At 41.9% G+C, this 23,760-nt stretch overlaps 1 long non-coding RNA gene across 2 annotated transcripts in view; it reads left to right on the forward strand.

Annotated features, from left to right (window-relative positions):
• Positions 1-23,760, forward strand: part of LOC135107974 (uncharacterized) — a 98,288-nt gene that overhangs the window by 21,806 nt on the left and 52,722 nt on the right. For both annotated transcript variants that reach the window (XR_010272077.1, XR_010272078.1), the window contains exon 2: positions 11,570-11,871. This is a non-coding gene — a long non-coding RNA (uncharacterized LOC135107974). The remainder of the gene's footprint in view (positions 1-11,569; positions 11,872-23,760) is intronic.

A 23,760-nucleotide genomic window follows, 5' to 3' on the forward strand; every position in this document is an offset into this window, starting at 1 on the left:
CTCTCTCTCTCTCTCTCTCTCTCTCTCTCATCTCTCTCTCTCTCTCTCTCTCTCTCTCTCTCTCTCTCTCTCTCTCTCTCTCTCTCCCCAAATCCCATAACACGAGAGAGAGAGAGAGAGAGAGAGAGAGAGAGAGAGAGAGAGAGAGAGAGAGAGAGAGAGAGAGAGAGAGAATCATAAATCGTTTTTCTCATACGTAATCTCAACGCCATTTACTCGATCCTCGTCCTTAATCAGTCGTGTCAATGCTTTAATGGCCTGCCTCGCCTTTTATCACCTGCGCAAATCAATTATTTACACCTGTTCCCTCAGATCAACTCACCGCAACACTGGTCTAGAACATCCGTCGATTCATTATTCATCATACAACACCTGCCTATTAAAATACAAACGAGCTGTAATACCTAACTTGATTATTTCGTGTCTTATCAATTGTATTTTCATGTATTTTTTCTTTAATATTCTACTTCGTACTCATGATCGTATTTTTGTGTCAGTTCTCATTTTTCTCTTTCCATTCCTCTCATATTTTTTATGCCTGATGGCTTCTTGCAGCTTTACTCTTTTATTGCTTTTCTCATAATTCTTTGTTGTTGTCTCTCTTTTCCTGTTTAGCATTTTCACGCTAATTCTATTTTTTTGTCTTTTTCATTAATCTTTCCACACTTGTTTTCCTGCGTCATGCTCATTTAACTCATATTTTTACGTGTTCTTTTTTTTTATTTCAATGTGTTTATTGTTTTCATGCTATTTTTAATCCTTGTTCTTTCATTTATCTTTCCACGCTTGTTTTACTGCGTTATGTTTATCTTACTCTCATGTTCTTCATAATAACCCTTCATATAACCTTCCTTTTCTGTTAATTGTGTTTACGGTAGTTCTGCTTCATACCTTTCCTTTTGTCTCATCACTCGCATTTACCTGTGTATATTTTTTCATAGTCCACTTCTTACTCTCTCTTGTTATCTTGTGTTTTCTTATTTTCACGCTAGTTTGGGTTCTTTTCTCTCCTTCAATCTTATCACTAGTATTTTCCAGTTTCCCTGTGCCACATTTCCTCATACTTTCCTTGGTATTATCTCTCTCATTGTGTTTCGTATTTTCACGCTAGTTCCAGTTATATTCCTTCTATAACTCTTACCTCTCCTATTTGCCTTCCCATAACTCTCACCACACATAAACATTTTCCTGCACCACATTCTCCCCCTCTCTGTTATTATCTCTCTCTCCTGTGTTTCGTATTTTCACGCCTAGTTCTTGTCCTTCCCAAGCGAGGCGACGCATACTCATTTCACCTGTAATTGTCTGCCCGCCGGAGGTACATGTGATCTCCAGCTAGCGTGCTCACCAGCTTTTTTCCCTCCACACCGCTCCGGGCTGAAATGAAGGCACCAAGGAAGGGGAAAAGTTAGGCTAGAAGGGGCAGTAGGATAGAGGTAGGTAGGGGATAGGAGGGGCTGAGGTGGATAGGGAGTCTGGTAATGAGAAGAACTGATAAATTGAGAGAGAGAGAGAGAGAGAGAGAGAGAGAGAGAGAGAGAGAGAGAGAGAGAGAGAGAGAGAGAGAGAGAGAGAGAGAGAGAGAGAGAGAGAGAGAGAGAGAGAGAGAGAGAGGTTGTTAAACATGAAAAAGAACGTTGAAAAGGAAACGAAGAAAATCCAGCCACGCTTTGAGAGAGAGAGAGAGAGAGAGAGAGAGAGAGAGAGAGAGAGAGAGAGAGAGAGAGAGAGAGAGAGAGAGAGAGAGAGAGAGAGAGAGAGAGAGAGAGAGAGAGAGAGAGAGAGAGAGAGAGAGAGAGAGAGAGAGAGAGAGAGAGAGAGAGAGAGAGAGAGAGAGAGAGAGAGAGAGAGAGAGCCCATGTGTTCAAGAGCAGCAATGCAATTTGGCCACTGAAAGCTGCAAAGTCTCTCCGCTTAACCGTGACCATTATTTCGTCTTCAAAGTGTTGCGTGCTGGAGGAGGAGGAGGAGGAGGAGGAGGAGGAGGAGGAGGAGGAGGAAGTGGTAGAGGTGGTGATGGTGGTGATAGTGGAGAAAGAGAAGAAAGTGTAGGCCAGAGCTCCTCTTACATAAGACATAAATAAATAAATGATAAATATATAAACCACAACTAACAACTAACAAAATAACCAACCTTACAATACCTGCGAATGATACAGACCTAACCTAACATAACCATACATTACAATGGAAAGAACTAACCTAACTCAACCTAACCTAACCTTATAATACCCGCGAACGATAGAAAGACGTAACGTAACTTAACCTACCCTAACCTAACCTAACCTAACCTAACCTAACCTAACTTAACCTACCCTAATCTAATCTAATCTAACCTAACCTAACTTAACCTAACCTAACCTACCCTAATCTAATCTAATCTAATCTAATCTAACCAAACCTAACCTAACCTAACCTAACCTAACCTAACCTAACCCAACCTAATCTAATCTAATCTAACTTAACCTAACCTAACCTAACTTAACCTAACCTAACCTACCCTAATCTAATCTAATCTAATCTAACCTAACTTAACCTAACCTAACCTAACCTAACCTAACTTAACCTACCCTAATCTAATCTAATCTAACCTAACCTACCCTAACCTAATCTAATCTAATCTAATCTAATCTAACCTAACCTAACCTAATCTAACCTAACCTAACCTAACCTAATCTAATATAATTAACCTAACCTAACCTAACCTAACCTAACCTAACCTAACCTAACCTAACCTAACCTAATCTAACCTAGCCTAACCTAATCTAATCTAATCTAATCTACTCTAACCTAACCACAAACAATGCCACTACGAACCACAAGTCGCAGATGACAACAATACCCCGCAGCTCCAAACATTACGTACAACAGACACAAATAGCCGGACGTAACTCAGCTCAAGTCATCATAGGAAGGAGAGAGCGTGGAGATAAATTCCTGTCGGGCAATACAAGACAAAGCTGCCTCCTCTTTTGGGAACATAAATACCTGAAAGTACAAGAGAAGTGACTATTCCCAGCAGCAAGTTTCTACCCTGCCCCTGTGCTCAAAACGGCCCAGAAATCGAGGCTGCCGCTAATATCGCGTGCTTCCCTCCGCCGCGCTGGTGTGGGAGAAGTTCTCTAATTGGCGGAAATTCATTTAACTCCTCCGAACATAAGCGAAGAAAATTTAACTCTTGTTTTAACTTTTTTCCCTCGGAGGTGGTTGGTTGAGGCCGCGTTGTGAGGCGCCGGTCAGCTATGGTGTGTGTGTGTGTGTGTGTGTGTGTGTGTGTGTGTGTGTGTGTGTGTTGTGGAGGAGAGGGAGGGTTGTGAGAGAGAGAGAGAGAGAGAGAGAGAGAGAGAGAGAGAGAGAGAGAGAGAGAGAGAGAGAGAGAGAGAGAGAGAGAGAGAGAGAGAGAGATTCTGTTAGGTATAAATTCTTTTGGTAAGTGGTTTGTCCCTTTTTTTCTCTCAAGAGGATCCATTTTTACTCTCAGGTACTCTTATTTTTGTCATGTAAATATTGCTATTTTTTTCTTAGATTAATATTTTGTATCTATCTCTGGTGAACATATTTTTCATCTTCCAGTAGACTTCACTTTTTTTCATTTTCCTCAGGTAGAAATAGCTTTTTTTTTTTCTCTCTCTCTCTCAGGTAGACATTTTTATTTTATTTTCTCAGGTGGAAATGTCAGCTTTCGTCCCTCAGGTAGACATCACACCTTTACCTTCATTCTTGCATCACATCTTATTGCTCATATCTTTACCTTGCCTTTCTCCTTCCCCAAATGAATCCTACATCTCTTCCAACCTGTCCGTTTCTCTGTCCCTCCTCCATCTGTCTCTCCTGTCCCTTCCTCTCTCCCTACCGTCTGTTCCTCCTTCCATCTGTCCCTCCTATCACTCCCTCCCACCGTACCTCCTTCCCTCGGGCTGATCACGTTATAAAGAATGCTAATAAGATGCTTCCTCTCGCCAGATTCTTTTCCTGCACCATCTGGGAGACACCATCTTATCCTCTTACTCTTCTCCTCTCTCTCTCTCTCTTTGATACGACTCTGGAATTCTCCTCCAGCTTAACTTTCCAACAAATGTCCGCCAAATACGTGATACTCTAGCTTTTTCTCTCTCACGTTTTTTTTCCTACTTTTCCACTCCCGAGTCGCTGCTTTGTTGGGAATTGGTGTATTTGGTTGTTGCTGGAACATATACGTGCTTTTGCAATTCGTGGAAATGCATCGTTTTCTATTTCTCTCTGCGTTGGGTCGTAGGGTTTTCAGGGGAGACGTTTCTAAATTCATTATTCTTCAATGCAACACACGTGTTCTCTTGAAATTTGATGAGTTATGCTCACATTTATTAGTGAAGTTAGGAGGGGATACAAATTTCATTAAACTCCTGTAAGAAGTGCAAGTATTTTTGTTCAGAATTTAGAGAAAAGTATGAAATATGTTTTTTTTTATTTATTTTTTTTTATAGATAAAGATTATGAAATTTTCAGGAGACGCAATTTTTTATTTTTTTTTTCATAAAATTTAAAAAGATAAGCAAGTTTTTTTTCATGAAATTCGAAAGATATATATAGAAGTTTTTCAACCTCGGAATTTGGAAGATAAATATGATAATTTTCTTCAGGAAGTTTCCGTGAGATGCGCAACTTCATTTATTTATTTTCTTTCTTGAAATGTAAAGTCGATAGATTAATTGCTCGTGAAATTTTGAGACATCCAAGTTTTCAGATATTTTCACATAATGCGCGTAGGAGTCTTCCCATGAAATTCAGACAAGATGCACAACATTTTCCCTTAAAATTACGAGGCGATATGTGACTAATATGTTTTCCAAGTTGCAGCGCGTGATCTTAAAAATAGACATGATAACCAATGACTCTCAAGTTATTATGCTATTTTTACCACCACCTTGCGTGCGTGTGGGTGTATGTATGTGTGTGTGTGTGTGTGTGTGTGTGTGTGTGTGTGTGTGTGTGTGTGTGTGTGTGTGTGTAAAGAGGGCAAGGGGAGGATGTCTTCCTGTCTGTCAATCTGTCTACGTTGTGTATTGGATAAAAGGGGTCTAACTTTAGCGGTCTGCCACTTGCTTGACTGCCGAAGTGCTCCTTTGTTTCCTGCAAGATTTCAAAACCTGTCTCAAGGAGTTGCAATTTCTTGTGTCTATATTTGCTTTCTCTCTCTCTCTCTCTCTCTCTCTCTCTCTCTCTCTCTCTCTCTCTCTCTCTCTCTCTCTCTCTCTCTCTCTCTCTCTCTCTCTCTCTCTCTCTCTCTCTCTCTCTCTCTCTCTCTCTCTCTCTCTCTCTCTCTCTCTCTCTCTCTCTCTCTCTCTCAACGTACATGCATTTTATTTTATTAATCATCTCCTTTGACTTTACATTTATTAATATACTCGTATTTTCGCCAAAAAGGCATGCTACATATGAAATCCACGTATATGTATTTTCCTTCTTCACGTTTAAAAATGGATCACTTTTGCATTGATATGTAAGAACAACATCAATTGTATGAAAATGATAACGTGAATACATTTAGATCAAAGGCTATCATCTCATCTCGCTCTGCATAAATTTAATGGAAAAAAGGCAACATTAGCGATAATGGTACGAGTAGTATTGGAAACAGTAGAATTATTGGCGTCATTCGTAGTGGTGGGGATGGTGGTGGTGGTAGTAGTAGTAGTAGTGGTAGTGGTGGTAGTAGTAGTAGTAGTAGTAGTAGTAGTAGAAACAGTTATCGTTATAATAATGATACTACTACTATTGCTGCTCCTACTACTACTAACTACTGCTACTACTACTACTACTACTACTACTACTACTACTACTACTACTACTACTACTGCTACCACCACCACCACCACCACTACCACTGTTACTACTACTACTTTTACTACTACTACTACTACTACTACTACTACTACTACTACTACTACTGCTACTACTACTAACTACTACTGCTACTAACTACTACTGCTACTAACTACTACTACCACTACTACTACTACTACTATTACTGCTACTGCTACTACTACTATTATCTATTAATTATCCGAATAATAACAATAATGATGATGATGATGATGATGATATAATAATAATAATAATAATAATAATAATAATAATAATAATAATAATAACAACAAAATTAACACCAATAACAAATAAAACATTGAAATTATAAATATAGCTACCTCTCTCTCTCTCTCTCTCTCTCTCTCTCTCTCTCTCTCTCTCTCTCTCTCTCTCTCTCTCTCTCTCTCTCTCTCTCTCTCTCTCTCTCTCTCTCTCTCTCTCTCTCTCTCTCTCTCGCTCTCTCTTTCTCCCTCCCCCTCTCCCTCTCCTCCCCACCCTCACTCTTACCCTCTCCCTTTCCCCACTCACCCTCTCTTCCACCCCATCCCCTCTCTCCCCTCTGATGGGTGTCACAGAGGCGTCGCAGTAACAACCAGTCCCAATGTTACATCCCTGCCTCGTGTAGCTAATTGTGACCGGGAACTTGGCCGCTTCTCGCCTCCTTTCCCCGTCACACAACTTGTAGATTGGCTAATATACAAGTTTGGGACACCTACAATATCCAGTTGCGAGCGAGACGGCGGCATTCAAGGCGTTGCTGGCTCCCTGTAACTCCTGCTTTCCGTGATAGCCTGAGAATAGGGAAGTGTTATGAGGCAGGAAGGAAAAATAGGTTGAGAATTGGGTCTTACTGTGAGGAGAAGACTGACAATTGGGGAGGTTATGAGGAAAGAAGTAGGAGAAGCTTGAGTTAGAAAATGGGTGACTGGGAGGGTAGCTGGGAGAGAGAGAGAGAGAGAGAGAGAGAGAGAGAGAGAGAGAGAGAGAGAGAGAGAGAGAGAGAGAGAGAGAGAGATTAGGATGAAAAATTAATAGACAGAAAATTTATTGGGTAAAATAATAGTAGAAAGGGATAAATTGAAATAGTAATAAGCAGATGAATTAATGAAGGAGGGAGTGGTAAGGATGAAGAGGGAGAACGAAAAAGCTTTGTAGTTGTGGTGCAGATGGTTGTAGTGTGGTAGTGGGGACAGTGGAAGTAAAATAATCATTCTTGGAGAGTGAATGGATAAATGGATGAGTGACACGGGTAAAGGAAAAGAAAGGATTGTGGTTGTGTAGGAGGTGGTTGTGATGGTGGTGGTGTGTCGTGGTGGTGGTGGTGGTGGTGGTGGTGGTGGTGGTGGTGGTGGTGGTGGTGGTGGTGGTGAGGCGGTGATGCGGGGGAGATGAATTAAGGTAAACTTCTGTAAACTCCTGCGAGAGAGAGAGAGAGAGAGAGAGAGAGAGAGAGAGAGAGAGAGAGAGAGAGAGAGAGAGAGAGAGAGAGAGAGAGAGAGAGAGAGAGAGAATCACAGGAGACGGAGAAAGGATAACAAAGGAAGACGAGGGAAGGAAAGAACAATATTTCATTCATGTATCTCCACAACACAGAAAATGGAGATGGAGGAGAAGAAGGAATAAGAAGAAGAGGAAGAAGAAACGATAACAAGAGAACTAGAACAGGAAAAATAAGAACAACAAGAATAACAGCAAGAGAAACGAGAAGAAAGAATAAATGAAAATGAAAACAAGAATAATGAGGAATATGAAGAGAGAAAAAAAAATGACGAAGGAGAACCATTGTGTGTGGGTATATGTCTGTGTGTGTCTGTGTGGATGCAGGCATTTAGCAAGGGAGCAGCGGGGCATGACTAACACCCGCAGCGACTCATCTCGGCAGGTCACACTTTTATCCCTGGTAAGGCACACAAACCTTTGCTGTAATGATATTTTCCAGCAATACTTACTCTCACAAAGAACTCCATTTGCTGTCCCCGCCCTTTGCCGTGCGTGCAGATGGCCTTCCGCTCTCTAGGGACGTGGCCACCTTGCACTGAGGCCTCACATGCATTAATACCAGCCCCACGCCCTCCTCCGGGCGCATACGTGGTCGGTGGGATGTATAATGTGAAGGTGAAGAACGTAACATCTCGACTCGTTTCCATCTTTGCGTTATTCAGGGAGGTGTGGAAACGTTTGTGGTTTTAGTGAACATGCCTCGTGAACGTTGTTCTTCCAGCCTTGCCTCATGCTTATTTCATAATTGAGTGAGTGTGCTGTGTTGGCCGCAGCTCACATACATAGTGGTTATGTTTGGTTAAGGGAAATACGGTGTTGATGAAGAGGTGTTCTGGTTTGGGGGGAAGATAATGTTATTATTGTATTTGTGTTTTACTCAAGTTTAAAGACGGCCATATTGGATTATCTTCACCTGTTATTATAGTGAAGAAAATTAAGAAACATGAGTAAATAAGGGAAGCCGCAGGAAGCCATCAGGCCTACACGTAGCAGTCCCTTTTTCACCTATTATCCCCATGTATAGATTTCCTTAACTCACCCATATATTTTGTTCTTAGAATCATATATTTCTCCCTGCAAATAAGTACATTAGTAAAGATGAAGAAAACTGAGACGTGTAAAATTTTCCCGTTTACAGTGTGAGAGAACCAAGAGTCTTGTATTAGATAGCTGTGGTCAAAATTAACCAATTAATTAAATATTTAATTAGGAGCTGTCTTGTGTTGGTCAGGTGGCATTTTGCAATTTTTCTATTTTCTTATATTCTTGCGTGTTTCTTTTTTTTTTTTTTTTGTGTGTGTGTGTAAAGACAAAAAACGTAATTGCTCTGTCTTACGTGAATAGAAAAAGAGGCTGTAATTGAGTTGATCTTTAGTTCTTTAGGCGTCTTGACATTCCACCTTTAAAACAATTCAAGGTAAAAAAAAAAAAAAGGCAAAACGAAATCAACAAAATCAAACTGAGTCATTGAACAAAAGCGTCTTTAAAGGGAGAAACAATACAGATAATGAGAGGAAAGGAGTCTGGAGTCACTTATTTTAATGAACACACGAAGCAGATGATGACAAAGAACCATTTAATGTGAGGCTGAGTGAGTCGCCAACAGCTCGTGGTCGTTAAGGCGGTAATGGCCTCGTCAGTGTGGCTGTGGCGCTCAAATGGGCCTCTAATTACCGTTTCTTTCCATTAGGTAATAGTTAGAGTGTTTCCTCAGTCTCCCTCCACACCGCCGCTTCTTCCTGTTTTCTTCCTCGAGTCGTCTTCCCCTTAGGTGTCATCTCCAGCCAATCAGGATGTGTGTTGGCGTCCTGATAGCTAATCACCGGCTTGTATTTTAGTATATTTGTTGTTGTTGTTGTTGTTGTGTTTTATGGGTGTGTGTAGGTGGATGAGTGAGTGTGGCTGACTGAATTCATACACACATACACACCAGTGTTTAAGGATGACGGAAAAGAAATACAGTTGAAACTCCAATCCATTCAGAAAGAAAACGAAACATCACAGAACGATGAAAAAATAAATAAATAAATAAAATAAAATAAATAAATAACAACACCCATTAAACCTAACACAAAAACCGAATCCAGAACGGAATCGAATCCTGCAAAACCTTTAAAAAAAAACCTGAAGGAAAGATAACGCTTTGCTTTTGGAGAACATTTTGGAAGTAGAGAAGTGAACGCAGCCTTTTTTTATTTGTGTCCCCCTAATTATATCATCTATTTCGAGACTGGAAAGGTCGGGTCCCTGAGCGCCCCTGCACCACCCCAGGGACAAGACCGCCTTTGCTCTGCCTGGAAAAAGACGATGATCTAATTCCAGCAATGTTCAGACCCTCCTCTTTGTCCACCCTATGCTCCTCCCGTCTCTCCTCTTTTCCTTCTCCTCCCCCTCTTCTCTTTTTTTTTTTTGCTTTACTCTTCTCTCATGCTTTTCTCCTTTATTCTTCTCTTTCTCCCTTTTTCCTTTGCCGCCTTTCATCATCCCATCATCCTTTTGGTCCTTCCTCTCTCTCTTTTTCTTTTCCTTTGTTTTCTCTTATCTTCTTTTTTTCTTATCTCCTCTTATTCTTTTTATTTACGTTCTCTCTCTTTTCACCTCCTCTTCTTTCCTCTCAGTTTATTTCCTCACTCATATTATCCTACTTTCATTTCTTTTCTCCTTTTATTTCCCTCTTCTCCCTTTCTCCTCCTTTTCTTCCTCTTTATTTGCCTCCCCTACTCCTTCTCTTCATGTCATCCTTCTATTCCCTCCCCTCTCAACCCCCTCTTCTATTGTCTTCATATTCCATCCAATTATCTCCATACATTCCTACCTTACTGTCTGTTCTCCATTCCGAACCACCGCCCCTCTAATATTCATTCCCCTCGCATCCTTCTCTCCTCCTCCCTCCAGTGTCTATTGCCTCCTCCCACTCCGCTATTCTCCCATTTCCTTGCGTCCCTTTCTCTCCCTGTCTCCCCTGGCGGCTCCATTCTCCCCCAGTGTGAGAAGCTGCAGATTATTCCTTTACAAGTCCCCGAGCTGATGTCGTAAGGGGTTGTGGAGGGCAGACGGACGGAAGGAGGTGAAGGGGTGGAGGGACGGAGGGGGGCATTGCAAGTGGTAGCTGGAGGAGGGACAGGAAGGCTCGAGTGTGAGGTGGTGACAAAGAACTGGTTTAGTGTTGGTTTCTGGATTTAATCAGACTGAAGATGTTTTGGGACTGTCCTCTGGGAACGTGTGATTGCTGGAATGTCCTCGTTGGAATGGTGTACATGAAGATAAAGAGCTGTTTTTCCGTGTGGATTTCTGGAATTAGACTGAAGATGTTTTATGCCTGTCTTCTGGGAGTTATGATTACTGGAATGGCCTCGCTGGGATTACAGAAAGGTAAAAGACTTTTCGTTCGTGGTTTTCGTGTACATTTCTGGAGTTTCACTAACAGTCCACTCTGAAGATGTTTTGTGATTGTCTTCTGGGACTTACGACTGCTGGAAAAGCTTCGCTGGAATGACATAGAAATATAAACGAAGGATTTTCGTGAACATTTCTGGACCTCAAGAGCAGTCAACGGTCCTTGTATGAAGATATGTTGTGACTGTCTTCTTGCTCCTGTGACTGCTGGAATGGCTTCACTGTAATGGTGCATTAAAAAGGTAACGAACCGACTTCTGTATACACTTCTGGCTTTCAGGGTAAGTCAACAGTCCATCCTGAAGATGTCTCGTGAATGTCTCCTGTCCCTAGGCGCTGGAGTGACACACACAAAGGTAATTTAAATCAGATGTGGAGTAGGGGATGAAAATTACTGATTATATAAGTAGATATTTTGAGACAGGTGAACTTATAAGAGATCTAAATGTCGCAGTGGCCATTGACAGCTGAAATAGACGGTCTGGAGAAGACATAGAAAGGTAAATTAGATATACCTGAATATTAGCTCAGTGAAAACTCTCTAATAATAGCGCCCGGAAAAAAAAAAAAAAAACTTTAATTATAAAACTTTCCAGAAACATGACTATCAAAACTTTACGTTAACGTTTATTTAGAGCAGATTGGGAATTATATACTTATTAGTGTATAAAAACGAGAAAACTTTTGAGAAATATCAAACCTGGGTAGTTCTCAAGGAGAGTAGATTGAGAATGACATGTTAATATAAAACTAGGGAACTTTGTGGAGAAAATTAAGGCTAATGATCCCGTCTCCTCTTAGCTAACTCTGATACTCCATTATGCAGATTCTGAAGGTGATGGATGACTGGAGGAGACTGCGTAGATGAAGAGACGAAGAAAGTGTAGAAGAACGGAAAGAAGAATGGAATAAAGAGACAACAACAAAAGTTTTGAGGAATCATTGACGAATTGAGAAGATAAGAGACAATAAAGAAGAAACAATAAGGAATAGACCAAAGGGAAGATAAAATAAGGAAGAATCATTGAGGACTTCAGTGGGCAATGATAAAGAAGACATGGAGAATCATTAATGACTCAATGATGAATAAAGAAAGGATTATCCAGCATGTCATCGCGAACTTTTAAGGTATGTAGCAGTGTATCTGAAGAGGAATCTTGCTCTTATGTAACACCTTTTCATACAGCATACCCTACTATATATACAAGTATTTATTGATTTATACAAGGACTGCCACATGTACTACTGATGCTGCTTGGAGCTTCCCTTATTTCCTTATGTTGTTGTTTGTAAATATTCTTTCAAAGCGTTAAAAAGTTTGACCTTAGCTAAAGAAAATGAGAGAAAAAAATGCCAGCTTAGTGTGCCGCTCCCAAAACTTAATTATGGGAGATTATAAAAGTTAGGTAATCTATTTTTGCCTTTTGGTATTAAAAAAAAAACATTATATTTTTACAAGATCACGAAAATTTGTATACTGTTTCGTTTATACCTGGTGTCCTTGTGAGTGTGAGTGAGTGAGTGAGTGCGCGCGTGTGGGTATGCACTCGTGAAGTCAAGGGGAACTATTAAGATCATCGATTATGTAAGGAAATCCAGCCACCAGCGACACACAACTCCCAACCAGCGTCTTTCCCCGCACACTAAGCTCACCTGCTGGGGTCGCGAGATGAGTCTTTCCACACCTGCCACTAAGGGTTACCTGAGCCATGGGAACCTCAGCTTGCGCTATCATCTTTGACGTGGCCCTTCTTGATATAGATGCATTTGACTTCTCTGATTCAAGTCTCTTCTAATGCTTCTCCAGACTGAATGACTGATTCACTCACTCACCGTCTTGTTCACTGATTGATTGATTAACTGAGTAGTGGCTAGCTAACTGACTGACTGACTAATTCTCTGTCTGTCTCTGTCTCTCTCTCTCTCTCTCTCTCTCTCTCTCTCTCTCTCTCTCTCTCTCTCTCTCTCTCTCTCTCTCTCTCTCTCTCTCTCTCTCTCTCTCTCTCTCTCTCTCTCTCTCTCTCTCTCTCTCTCTCTCTCTCTCTCTCTCTCTCGTAAACCGTGTCAGTCCTTTGATTAAAACAGAGGCAAGCTGCGTCTGTCTGCGTGTGTTCCTGTCTTGTCTCTGTTTGTCTGACTAATAGACTGACTGACTGTGTGTGTGTGTGTGTGTGTGTGTGTCAGATCCCCAGCTAATATTTAATTTATCTGCCTGTCTATTTATTTGTGTGTGTATCTAGCTGTCTGTCAGTTTTGTTTGTGACTGTCTATCTTTCTGTGTTTTCTATCTGTTTGTGTGTGTATCTGTATTCCTGTTTCATTTACCTGTCTGTATGTCTGTCTGTCTGTTGCTCTCAGCACCACACACTTCTCCACCATACTATTCGCAAATTTAACAAAGAATTACTTATGCATGATGTAAAGTGTATATTTGTTCCTTGCTTTCTCTCTTGCCGCTGCTTTGCCGGAGGATGAGCGAGATCTAATTAAGCAATTTAGGGAATTTGCCGTTTTTATTCGCTGTTGGCAAGAAGCAATTAACTCCTCCCGTTCTCCATACTATTGCTTGGTTACTTTTGCCTATTGGTTAAGACATTCATCAAGGAACACACACACACACACACACACACACACACACACACACACACACACACACACACACACACACACACACACACACACACACACACACACACACACACACCTCTCTGTTTGTCTATCTATCCATTTATCTGTTTATCTATCTTTTCAACCTATTTATGTATGTATCTTCCTCTCTCCCTGATTTTCGTCCTCTTCCTTTCCTTAACTTTCCCTCTCTTGCATATCTGTACTATTCCTGTGTACATTAGTAAAGACTCAGTAGGCTCCTAATTGTAAAGCTCATCCCTGCCTTAACTTCCTCCTTATCTTTTACATACCTGCTCTTCTACTTTAAACTAATTGGCTTTGTCCTCTAATGTTTCTAGGTCTTGTAAAGTCGTTCCCAGAAACACTAGGAAGGTCTCTCTACGGTCTCTGGTCCTATATTGTAGATACTTCGACGAATTCTTGGAAGAGTGAAGTATTGTTTCCCTTTCTCTGTCTCCCTCTCTCTCTCGGCAAACGGAGTGAGGAGAGTACGAATAATCTCCAATACTCCCTTTGTTTCTTCTTTGTCTTCCCTCCCACCTTTACTCCTCCAGGCTGGCTGTGGGGTTCTTTGAGACGCTCCCTTTATAGAAATACAAGGCTGAGTAACGTGTGAGGCAGTGCGGCACCTTTAAAACGTCTTATCTCCTCCGTCTCTGTCAAGCGTCACACCAACAGCACCGCCTGAATTACAAGGTATCGGGTAAATGGAAAGGTTTGTACTCGTGGTTAAGCCTTACCTAGGATGCACCGTGACCTCGATTATTACTCGTATAAGCAGGGACAGGTTCAGGGAATGAATTTCTGATGAGGTACATTTCCACTGGTGGGGTTACGGGTCTTAAATTTCAACGCATTAGTGGAGCTTGCAGTTAGAAGGTGAAAAGATGAGTTAAGGAGAGAGAAAGAGAGATATGAGGGCAGCGGTAGACATTATTCAGTCAGATTGAAAAGATTCAAAGAATGTGAAATATGAAATAGTTGCGATGTGATTTTATGCTGTGCATTAATTTATCATATATATATATATATATATATACGAGTATATATATATATATATATATATATATATATATATATATATATATATATATATATATATATATATATATATATATATATATATATATATATATATATATATATATATATATATATATATATATATATATATATATATATATATATATATATATATATATATATATATATATATATATATATATATATATATATATACTCGAAATTACAATTTTTTTTATCACCCGCCGCAGCCTTGATGGCTCAACAATTGCTCCCTGCGTCACCTGCTTCTCGCCCTTAGTCCTTCATGTAAGAAAATTTACATGGTCACATAAAAGAGAAGGAATATCATGCTATTTTATTTTCTAAGCTGCAAAACTATTTAACTCTTAGGTTGCTACTTACACAATAACGCCTGCTAGAGTAATTAAAGTATTTGTCTTTTACTGTACAGATTCAAACAGCAGATACTACAATATTTGAGTTACTCCATTACTTATTTTCGCTGCCACGGGTGTCTTTGGAAAGTACACTCTGAACTTTCAATATATGACTTTATTAAGCTCAAGGAAAAGCCATAACTGTCAAAAGGTTAAGGGACTGTAACGCAAGATTGTCAAAAAAAAAGCTGTGATTATGGGAGACTTTTTAGGACTGAAAGGGTTAAGGGTGGGAGGCTGACTGGGGACTGAAGGGGTGGCAGAAGCTGCTGGAAATGGATACAGAATGGGGAAAGGGGACATACCTAGTTGACACCGAAACGGTCACACGACGCATAGATACCTAATGAAAATAGCTTGCTATCCTCCTCGGCAAGGGTTTGATTTCGGAGAGGCCTCTGCCCAGTAAAAACCAACTCACCGGAAAATTCAGTGCTTCTCCGCCACCAGCACCACCACCACCGCCGCCGCAGGACTCGTTCAAGATTTTTCGTTTTCTACGATTTGTTTCATATCAAGCGAGGTCGTGAGGGCGCCGCAGGCCGAGCGTCGCGCGTGAGAACACTTCACCGCACTTCACTGCACTTTACCGCCTCCTGCCGCCGCCCTCACCGGCTGGAATTGGATTTACGAGTATATATATCAGTCGATTCGTGATCCTGAGAACTGGCGAGGAGAGACAGGCAACTCTCCACCAGCCAGGGTATAGCCGCCAGGTACTCAGTCCGACCGAATCTTTTCCTCAAACCCTTTTCCGCCCTCTAATATGGGTTTGAAAAGCCGTGTTGCATTTTTTTTTTTTTTTTTTTTGTCGAAAGTAACACTTTAACAACTGATTAATTGAGATCATACTTTGACAGCAGACACTCCGCTTGTTTTCGTCACTATGGTCAAGTAACAAATGTGAACAATAAAGATGTTCGCCGTAGTAAATCTTCCGTACTTAAGACAGCCAGCTGCTAAAGAGACATTCCCGAAAAAAAAAACGATATAACGCTGTCTCTGAAACCCATAGTAGTCCTTTATCCCTCTGATGCGTCTCTTCCCCAACATCCATCTAACACCCCTAGTAACGCTGCCACCAGAGGGACGATCATTATGTGTAAGGAAGGAGAGGCGGGAAAGACTTGCTTCATCTCAGTTTGTGGTTAATTGTGGCCTGTTACTCCCTTACTTTCATCCCAGAAACCTCCCTCAGGCTTGTATTTCTTTACTCTCCTTACGGTTCGATGCATTAGCCGTATCTTCGGTCTCGTCAGCGGGAGCGAAGTGTTGTTGTACAAGTTTCATGGCGTCAGTTTCATAAGTGATTACCTTGTGACCTATAAGTCGACCTTTCCCTAGCGCCGCGGGGACTTGTGTGGCGGGTTGCGTGTGTTGCTGGATGATCCACCTGTCACCTGTCCTTCCCGCTTCCTCATCTCACCTGGCTCATTCCACCTGCCCCGCCGCGCAAAGCTTGAGGTGATAGGGTCCCCGCGGCAGTGTTTTCTTTAGGGGACTTGCCGACATCAAAGGTCAAAGTAACCCGAGTAGTAACAGAAGAGTGAGAATGATTGACCTGTGTTTATTAAAGCGGTTCTCCCTCAGTGGCGTGGAGAACAGCAGTGGACGAGAGAACCCAGTAGTCTTGCTTGCCTTGATGCCATGACTGTGTGATACCTAAACTGTGTGGCTGAAACTGTGGTGACGAACCTGCTCCTGCCGGACTGTGATGTGCAGCACCTCATGTATGTTGCCTCCTTGAAGGATGTCTTGGCGGGTGCACGTCCACCGCCGCCTCCCTCCCTCCCCTGCCTTTAACAAAATCCATGGTGATTCTGGTAATTTACTACTTGGTGGAGAGGAGGGGGGTGAGGGGAAGCTGCTTAGTCGTAATGCCAACCAGCACTCCACTCAGGTTATACTTTCCTAGAACAGTTACACAAGTGAAAAAAAATTGCGACGCTCCACAGTGGCAGTAGCGGAGGCAGCAGCATGCATCCGTGATCTCCAAAAAATTTTTTTTGCTCTTGCCAGGAGCAAGCCAGCCATCCGCCATGATCAATGCACTTCACGCGTCAGTAATTTAAATACTTTCACTTGCCTGAACGCAAACATAATTCATTTATATTTTCATGCCTCGACATTTCACTGATATTTTGAACTCCATCTAGAATTTCATAGACTGTTTTTATTGTACGTATTGTTATTGTTCACTTAATCCTCATGCCTCACAAAATTATGTAATCTCGTTGCGCTGCTCGGGATCATGAAAATCAGGTGTGACTGTGTTGCAGTATAGAGCAACACTGATGGAAGCTATTACAAAACTCTGTCGGGAAGGAGTGTTGTTGATGGAACACTGCCAAGCACCACAAGGACTCCTCATTCTGGCTAGAGAGGAACCTGGATGGCGGGTGGCGCGTCTTGTCCTGAAGTAATCCCTTTAGGATCAACTTGGGCCAAACTTGAAGGCCTCGTGTTACCTGCAGTCTAAGAACTAAGTCTTCTCTGATCCAGTTAGTCTTCAACGAACTCCTCCGCGACTGTTGCTTTGCTCTTTCACCCGCCGCTGGTCGAGCCCCCGCACTCCCAACTCAGACAAGACTTGATTTACTGAGCCGCCCTTCGCCTACGGGTCCGTACATTCGTTAGTCACTCCCTACATGACAGGAGTCTTGAATCTATATATCAATTCTGTCTCTCCCCTATACCTTTGATATTCTCCGGTTTAGTATAAGTTATCAACAATTTACTTTGAACGTGTTTCACACTCACGGATTGGTACAGAATAGGAAACCATAAATGGTACCCAGGAGAAAGATAAAATATGAAAAGATGAATAAATATTGTTCTTTTACCAGTCACCACACGCTCAATAATACAACACCCCGCCAGGAAATGAATAAGTGATGAACACCTTGCATGTACCTCCCCTTTCACAAACTAGGTCACTGGGGGAATAACCAAGGAGAGCTGAAATTCCCAGGACTGCACAGGTCACATCGCTTTTAACTTGGATGAACTGCAGCGTCCCCTGAGAACCGAATGATAGAACAGTACCCAGACGGTTTTGGTGTCAGAGGAGACGAACAACATGTGGAGATGAAATATGAATGTGTGAGATCCGTGGACGCTTCTGTGAAATTTAGTGTACTTTTTTTCTTCCTCAAGAGAGATATCAGAAAGTCCTGTGGCTGACAGTCCGTCGAATCCGGTGAGAGAGAGAGAGAGAGAGAGAGAGAGAGAGAGAGAGAGAGAGAGAGAGAGAGAGAGAGAGAGAGAGAGAGAGAGAGAGAGAGAGAGAGAGAGAGAGAGAGAGAGAGAGAGAGAGAGAGAGAGAGAGAGCAATTATTTCCAAAAGATGAGGAAGACATACATAACAATGATGATGACAAAATGAGAACAAGATAAAAAAGATAAGAGAATGATAAAACAAAATGAACAAGGAGCCCAATGAGAGAGAGAGAGAGAGAGAGAGAGAGAGAGAGAGAGAGAGAGAGAGAGAGAGAGAGAGAGAGAGAGAGAGAGAGAGAGAGAGGGGGGGGGGGAAACGGATCGTAACCAAAATACGAGTACAGACCCAATGACTGAAATAAAAAAAACTCGCCCTTCATCACGCCTCCGCACAACACGATGTAATATTTAACTAATGCTCAGTTGTCAATTTAACCAATGTACTCGATGATCCAATCCACTCACTGGCTTAACATTTACTACTGGTCCAAGGCAAGTCAGACGTGGTAATTTCAAGGACACGAGTTTTTTTAGTTTGTCTTGCCGAAAGCTAGGGATTTTTCAAGCTGTCAGTTGTCCAAAGAGTTCCCACATGCTTCTTATCAGCTCTTCAATGGTGACTATCGGTAGCATTCACAGTATTTCATCCCCTTCACTGGTAAACTCTGGAATCCCCTACCTGCCTCTGTATTTCCTCTTTCCTACGACTTCACTTCTTTCATGAGGGAGGTCTGAAGACGCTTCTAATTTTGGTTAAAACTTTTAGCTCTTTAGGGACCGGCGCTTCAGAGGGCCATTTTATATATATTTTGTTGCTCTTGGCCAGTACCTCTGTTACATTAAAAAAAAAGTCGGAGAGCTCTAGTGGGCAGCATGAATAAAGGCGTCAGTCTAAAAATAAATCTATGTACCTGCGCTGTCACGGGTCGGAGCTGACCATCTTAGTAAGCTTTCATAAAAAGATTGTGGCCGACCATCTAAGCTTTCAAAAGAAAAACTTGGCTGCCATCGGTATAGGCCGAGGACATAAAGGTGGCGCAGCGTTGCCTATGTGTTTTATGTACAAGGGGAGAAACAAGGAAGCAAGGCGGTGGTGTTCGTGTTTCGTTTTCTTTTGTTTTCTTTTATACAAGAGGTACAAATAAGGAAAACGTGATGGAAGGGTCCATGTTTTTTTTTCGTATGGAAAGGAGAACATACAAGAAATACTGAACTGAGACAAATTTTACTAAATTTTGCTCTTCCAAAACACACATGAAAAAGAAAATAAAAAAAGAAGCCAAGGAAAGGCTAAAATACGTCACAACCACTACAGCCTCACACTTGTACCTCACACATTTCCTTCTGTGACCACAATGCTGCTACCTTGCTGTGTGTGTGTGTGTGTGTGTGTGTGTGTGTGTGTGTGTGTGTGTAGTGCCTCGCGTTGACCCTGAGCTGGAGGGCGAGCAGTGAGAACAGTCTGTTACCTGACACATCACGAAAGGTCTCGAGTGGCTCCACCTTCCAGCCAGTCTGTCTCGTGCAGTGTAGAAATATACCCAGTCCAGGAGAGGTTGTGATAGAAGAACTGGATTAACCTAAGTTTTTGATTCTCATTGTACTTATTCATCTCCTTAACATTTATTCCCTCACGAATCACAAACATTAAGCTTAAGGAGGAGTAGCAGTAGGAGAATATGATGATAAAACTGGATTAACCTAAGTTGTTGATATTCCAGTATTATTATTAATCTCATTGTACTTATTCATCGCGTTAACGTTAATATCCTCACGATTCACAAACAATGTTCATTCCATGACGATTCACAAACGTTGAGAGGATTTCAGTATTTTTCAAACACAAAGCACTTTCAGCTCACTTAAAACTACACGTGAAAAATATAGCTGAGAACAGATTACTTATCATGCTTTATTAACCAAAGCTCCGCGATTTTACTTACATGAGACTGAAATATATGCTTCAATATCTGCAACAACTGAAACCCAGAATTCCATTGAGGTTTTGTATCGTTATAAAACCACACTTTTTTTTTTTTCTGTCGCTTTTCATCAGGCAGTGTGTACAAGTGTCATTTGTTTTTCATAAGGACTCTGTGTACTTAGTGTCCTCTGTGGCTTGCAACCCGCGGCGTTACCTTAAACTGCTTATATAATCTAGGGTACGTTCTTTTGTTGGTGAGACGCAGTGATTTGCACCTCGCCAGCCGGACCCTGAGGCACGCACTGTCACCTCCACTTGTATTACCACTGCCTTCCTCATCTCCGCCTCCATTACCTCCACTGCCACTGCCGACAACTCCACCACTGCCTTCATCTCTGCTTCCATCACCTCCATTCACACCTTTAATCCTTTGCGCCTCCCCTCCCGTCACTATCCATCACCACCACTATTAGGAACACCACACAATAATAATGATAATAGTAACAATAATACACTAACTCCTTTACTGAACACAAACTAATTATATACTCACTCTAACACTACCATTACTCTCATCCCTTCCATCACCCCCCTCACCACCATTAATAGGAATACCACAATAATGATAACAGTAATAGTAGCACACTAACCCCTATAACCTATAGTGAACACACGCTATCTATATACTCACAGATACCATCATTACTATCCCTCCTACAGTCCACGTCCCGCTATCATGCTACCATCACTACAAGGATACCTAGTCCCCCACCCAGCGCCTCTCTACCCACCAGCCGCAGTACAACCCGCTGTTAAGCGTGAACTACCCTTAACATAATGTGAACGAGCGTATTTCCCAGTATAGCAGCGGTAGAGCTTGGAAAAAAAAAAAAAAAAGAGAGAGAGAGAGAGAACGGGAGACAACATAATTAGGTGTGCTGGTGAATCTTTTATGGAACCTCCACCCTTATGGTCTGGCGTTCCCCTCTTCGTGGAAGATTCATCCACGACACCCGCGGCACTTGTTCCCACACGTCTTGAGCGACCTAGTAGTGTCAGTATTGTCACCGTCCACCGCCACCTTTGTCCTTCCTGACCCATTGGCGCCGGCTCGACCTGGTAACCCAACCACGTGTGAGGAGGAGGAGGAGGAAGAGGAGGAGGACAAGGATACAGGAGGAGGATGTATGCGAGGCGCTAACGAGATGTCAACACGAGGATTTACATAGCGGCGTGTCGCTGTGCCGCCGGGCCTCCAGGAGTCAATAAGCCGCCATACCTCCCTGCCGCTGATGACAAACGCCGCTGCTCTCGCCTCCTCACTCCTCGTGTTTTGTCCTCGATTGCTGCCAGAATTGTTACACAAGTTAACCTGTGATCTTTACCTGCCGTCACAGTCGCTTCACACACCTGTTTTGCATCACCTCGCTTTGACAGCTTCTTAACTTTGCTCAGTTTTAGAAAGGGAATATTAAACTGTACTCGTATCGACTGCACATTCATACTAAATATTCGACCAACCCTTTACTGTGTTACCCTTCTAAAACCTTAATCTAAGTTTGCACAAGATCATTTTATCAATCAAAGCCATAAAAGAGTTAAGAATATATTTTACTAAGAAAACGTTAAGCTATTTATACAACGCTTCTACTAAATATTCTATCAACGCTTAGCTATGAGAGCTACCTTTCAAACTCGTAATCAAAATTTGTATAAGATAATTATGTTAAAGAGAGGGTCAAGAATATAGTGATCCTAAAATATCTCAAGCAGCCAAGTCCTGTTACTCTGCCAAGCTCCCTCACGCCGTCACGGTCATGGACTGAGGCGGCAGCAAGAAGCGCCCTTTCCTGTGACTATACGTATGTGTGGTGTTCAGTTAAACGACACCGGAAACTGAAAGCCGGACTGGCAGATCTTTTAGGGTGTGAGTGAGAGTGTGGGCGGATGAAAGCGACACGTGGAGGGTTGGTGTCAGGGAAAGGAATAAAAAAGAAAGGTAAAAAAAGGAAAAAAAAAAAAACAGATAAAAACGACAAAATTGCATAAAAATTCAGATGCAACTCGACGGTCATTGAAAAAGAAATGAAACATGATTTTTAATAGTAAAGGTAAAAAAAAGTTACAACGCGTCGGAGTGGTAGATTAATAGAATGGAATCAGTAATCAGATTGTTAGTGCTGTCATTAGGGAGCCTTAAAAGACCAGGCAAATTTATGAGTGACGCTGAGAGGTGGAAATAAGTAGGTGTGTTTCGTAGAGGGACTCCCACGTGTAGGTCTGAAGACTTCTTGCAACTTCCCTTATTTTCTTACGTTATGTTCTCAATGTCAAAATGGATAAATAATCTCACTCCCAGATCGACCAATCCTTCAGAAATACGAGTACATGCCAACCTAAGTCAGTCCTCATATCAGCTGCATTCTGCCTCATGTCTATTTCTTATTCACAATTCTGAAACCCGAACCTCTGTCATGTTAAGCAGGTGAGCACAGAGTCTAAAAATGCTCAGGTGTTACCGATTCAGGTGAGGAGTTCAGTGTGGAGGCTGTAATGACTAATTCAGACGCTTCGTGTAACCTTCGTCTCACATCATACCGCTGACATTCTCTCTTTCTGTCAGCTTCGAGGATTCTTTTCCACTGGTTCTTTATTCCCTCGCATTGCTCGTGTCAGGAATGACGTAAAGATGTGGTGTCCGATGATTGTCTCTTGTCAGTTTGCATGTTTTTGTTTTCGTCTTCTTTTTCTTCATTTCACATGTACTTATAAACAGTGTGACAGGAATATCGAGATTACTCTTTTTTTTTTTTCTTGCCAAATAACTTGACCATTCATTTTTATTCGTTAATTTGTTCACCAATTTGCGAAGGTACACACTAAAGAATAACAAGAAGAAAAACAACAACAACATTCACAACAGTAATACGAAAAGAAACAAGAGCAGCACACACACTAATTTTCTTTCTACTTTGCAACATTAATATGGAAATAGAACAATCAGCAGCAATGCCAACAGTAGTAACAATAGCGTTAGTAATAACAACAACGATAACCGTGTGATAATAATGAAAAGAGGAGGAAAAGAAAAGAGAAAGAAGAAAAGAAACAAGAAAAAAATAGAGGAAAAAGAAAAGGAAAAAAGAACAGTAACAACATACAAAGCAACAACAACACCACCAACAACAACAACACGCACACATACAGTCACCCAGACAACCAGAAAACCAATACCCTGTCAAGCAACACTCCCTCGAAATATTACGTGCCAGGGAGAGAGAGATTTTTTTTTTTTTTTTTTTTTTTTTCACCGCTATCCGCTGCTGGAACTGATATGGCGAGCGCAGATCTCCACCAGGCGTCAGATGTCACGGCCTCGGTTCAATGACTCGAGCTGTACGTTGCTTCCTGACTGACAGCAGGTTGAGGCCTCCACCGCTCTCCGTCTGTCTGTCTGTCTGTCTGTCCCGGTACCTGTTCTACTGCCCTCCTGCCTCTCTCGCCTCCTCCCCCCCTCCCCTGTTGATCGCTTTGATACCCCCAGTGATTGCAATGTGAGGGCGTAGCCACAGTCAAAGCCAGGATGTGGACATGCCATCACCTCCACCTCCTCGCCCCTTCCCCTCAGATGGACCTACATACACACATGCACACGCACGCACGCACACGCAGGCACGCACGGTCCAGTGATGACATTAGTGAGTTGCGTTATACATAGTTTGGTCAGAAATTAAGTCGCGCTGATGTACTTTCCGATCCTGACCTTTGAACTTTTTGGAG

This window comes from Scylla paramamosain, chromosome 16, assembly GCF_035594125.1.
Source record: "Scylla paramamosain isolate STU-SP2022 chromosome 16, ASM3559412v1, whole genome shotgun sequence".
Taxonomy (NCBI): Eukaryota; Metazoa; Arthropoda; class Malacostraca; order Decapoda; family Portunidae; genus Scylla; species Scylla paramamosain.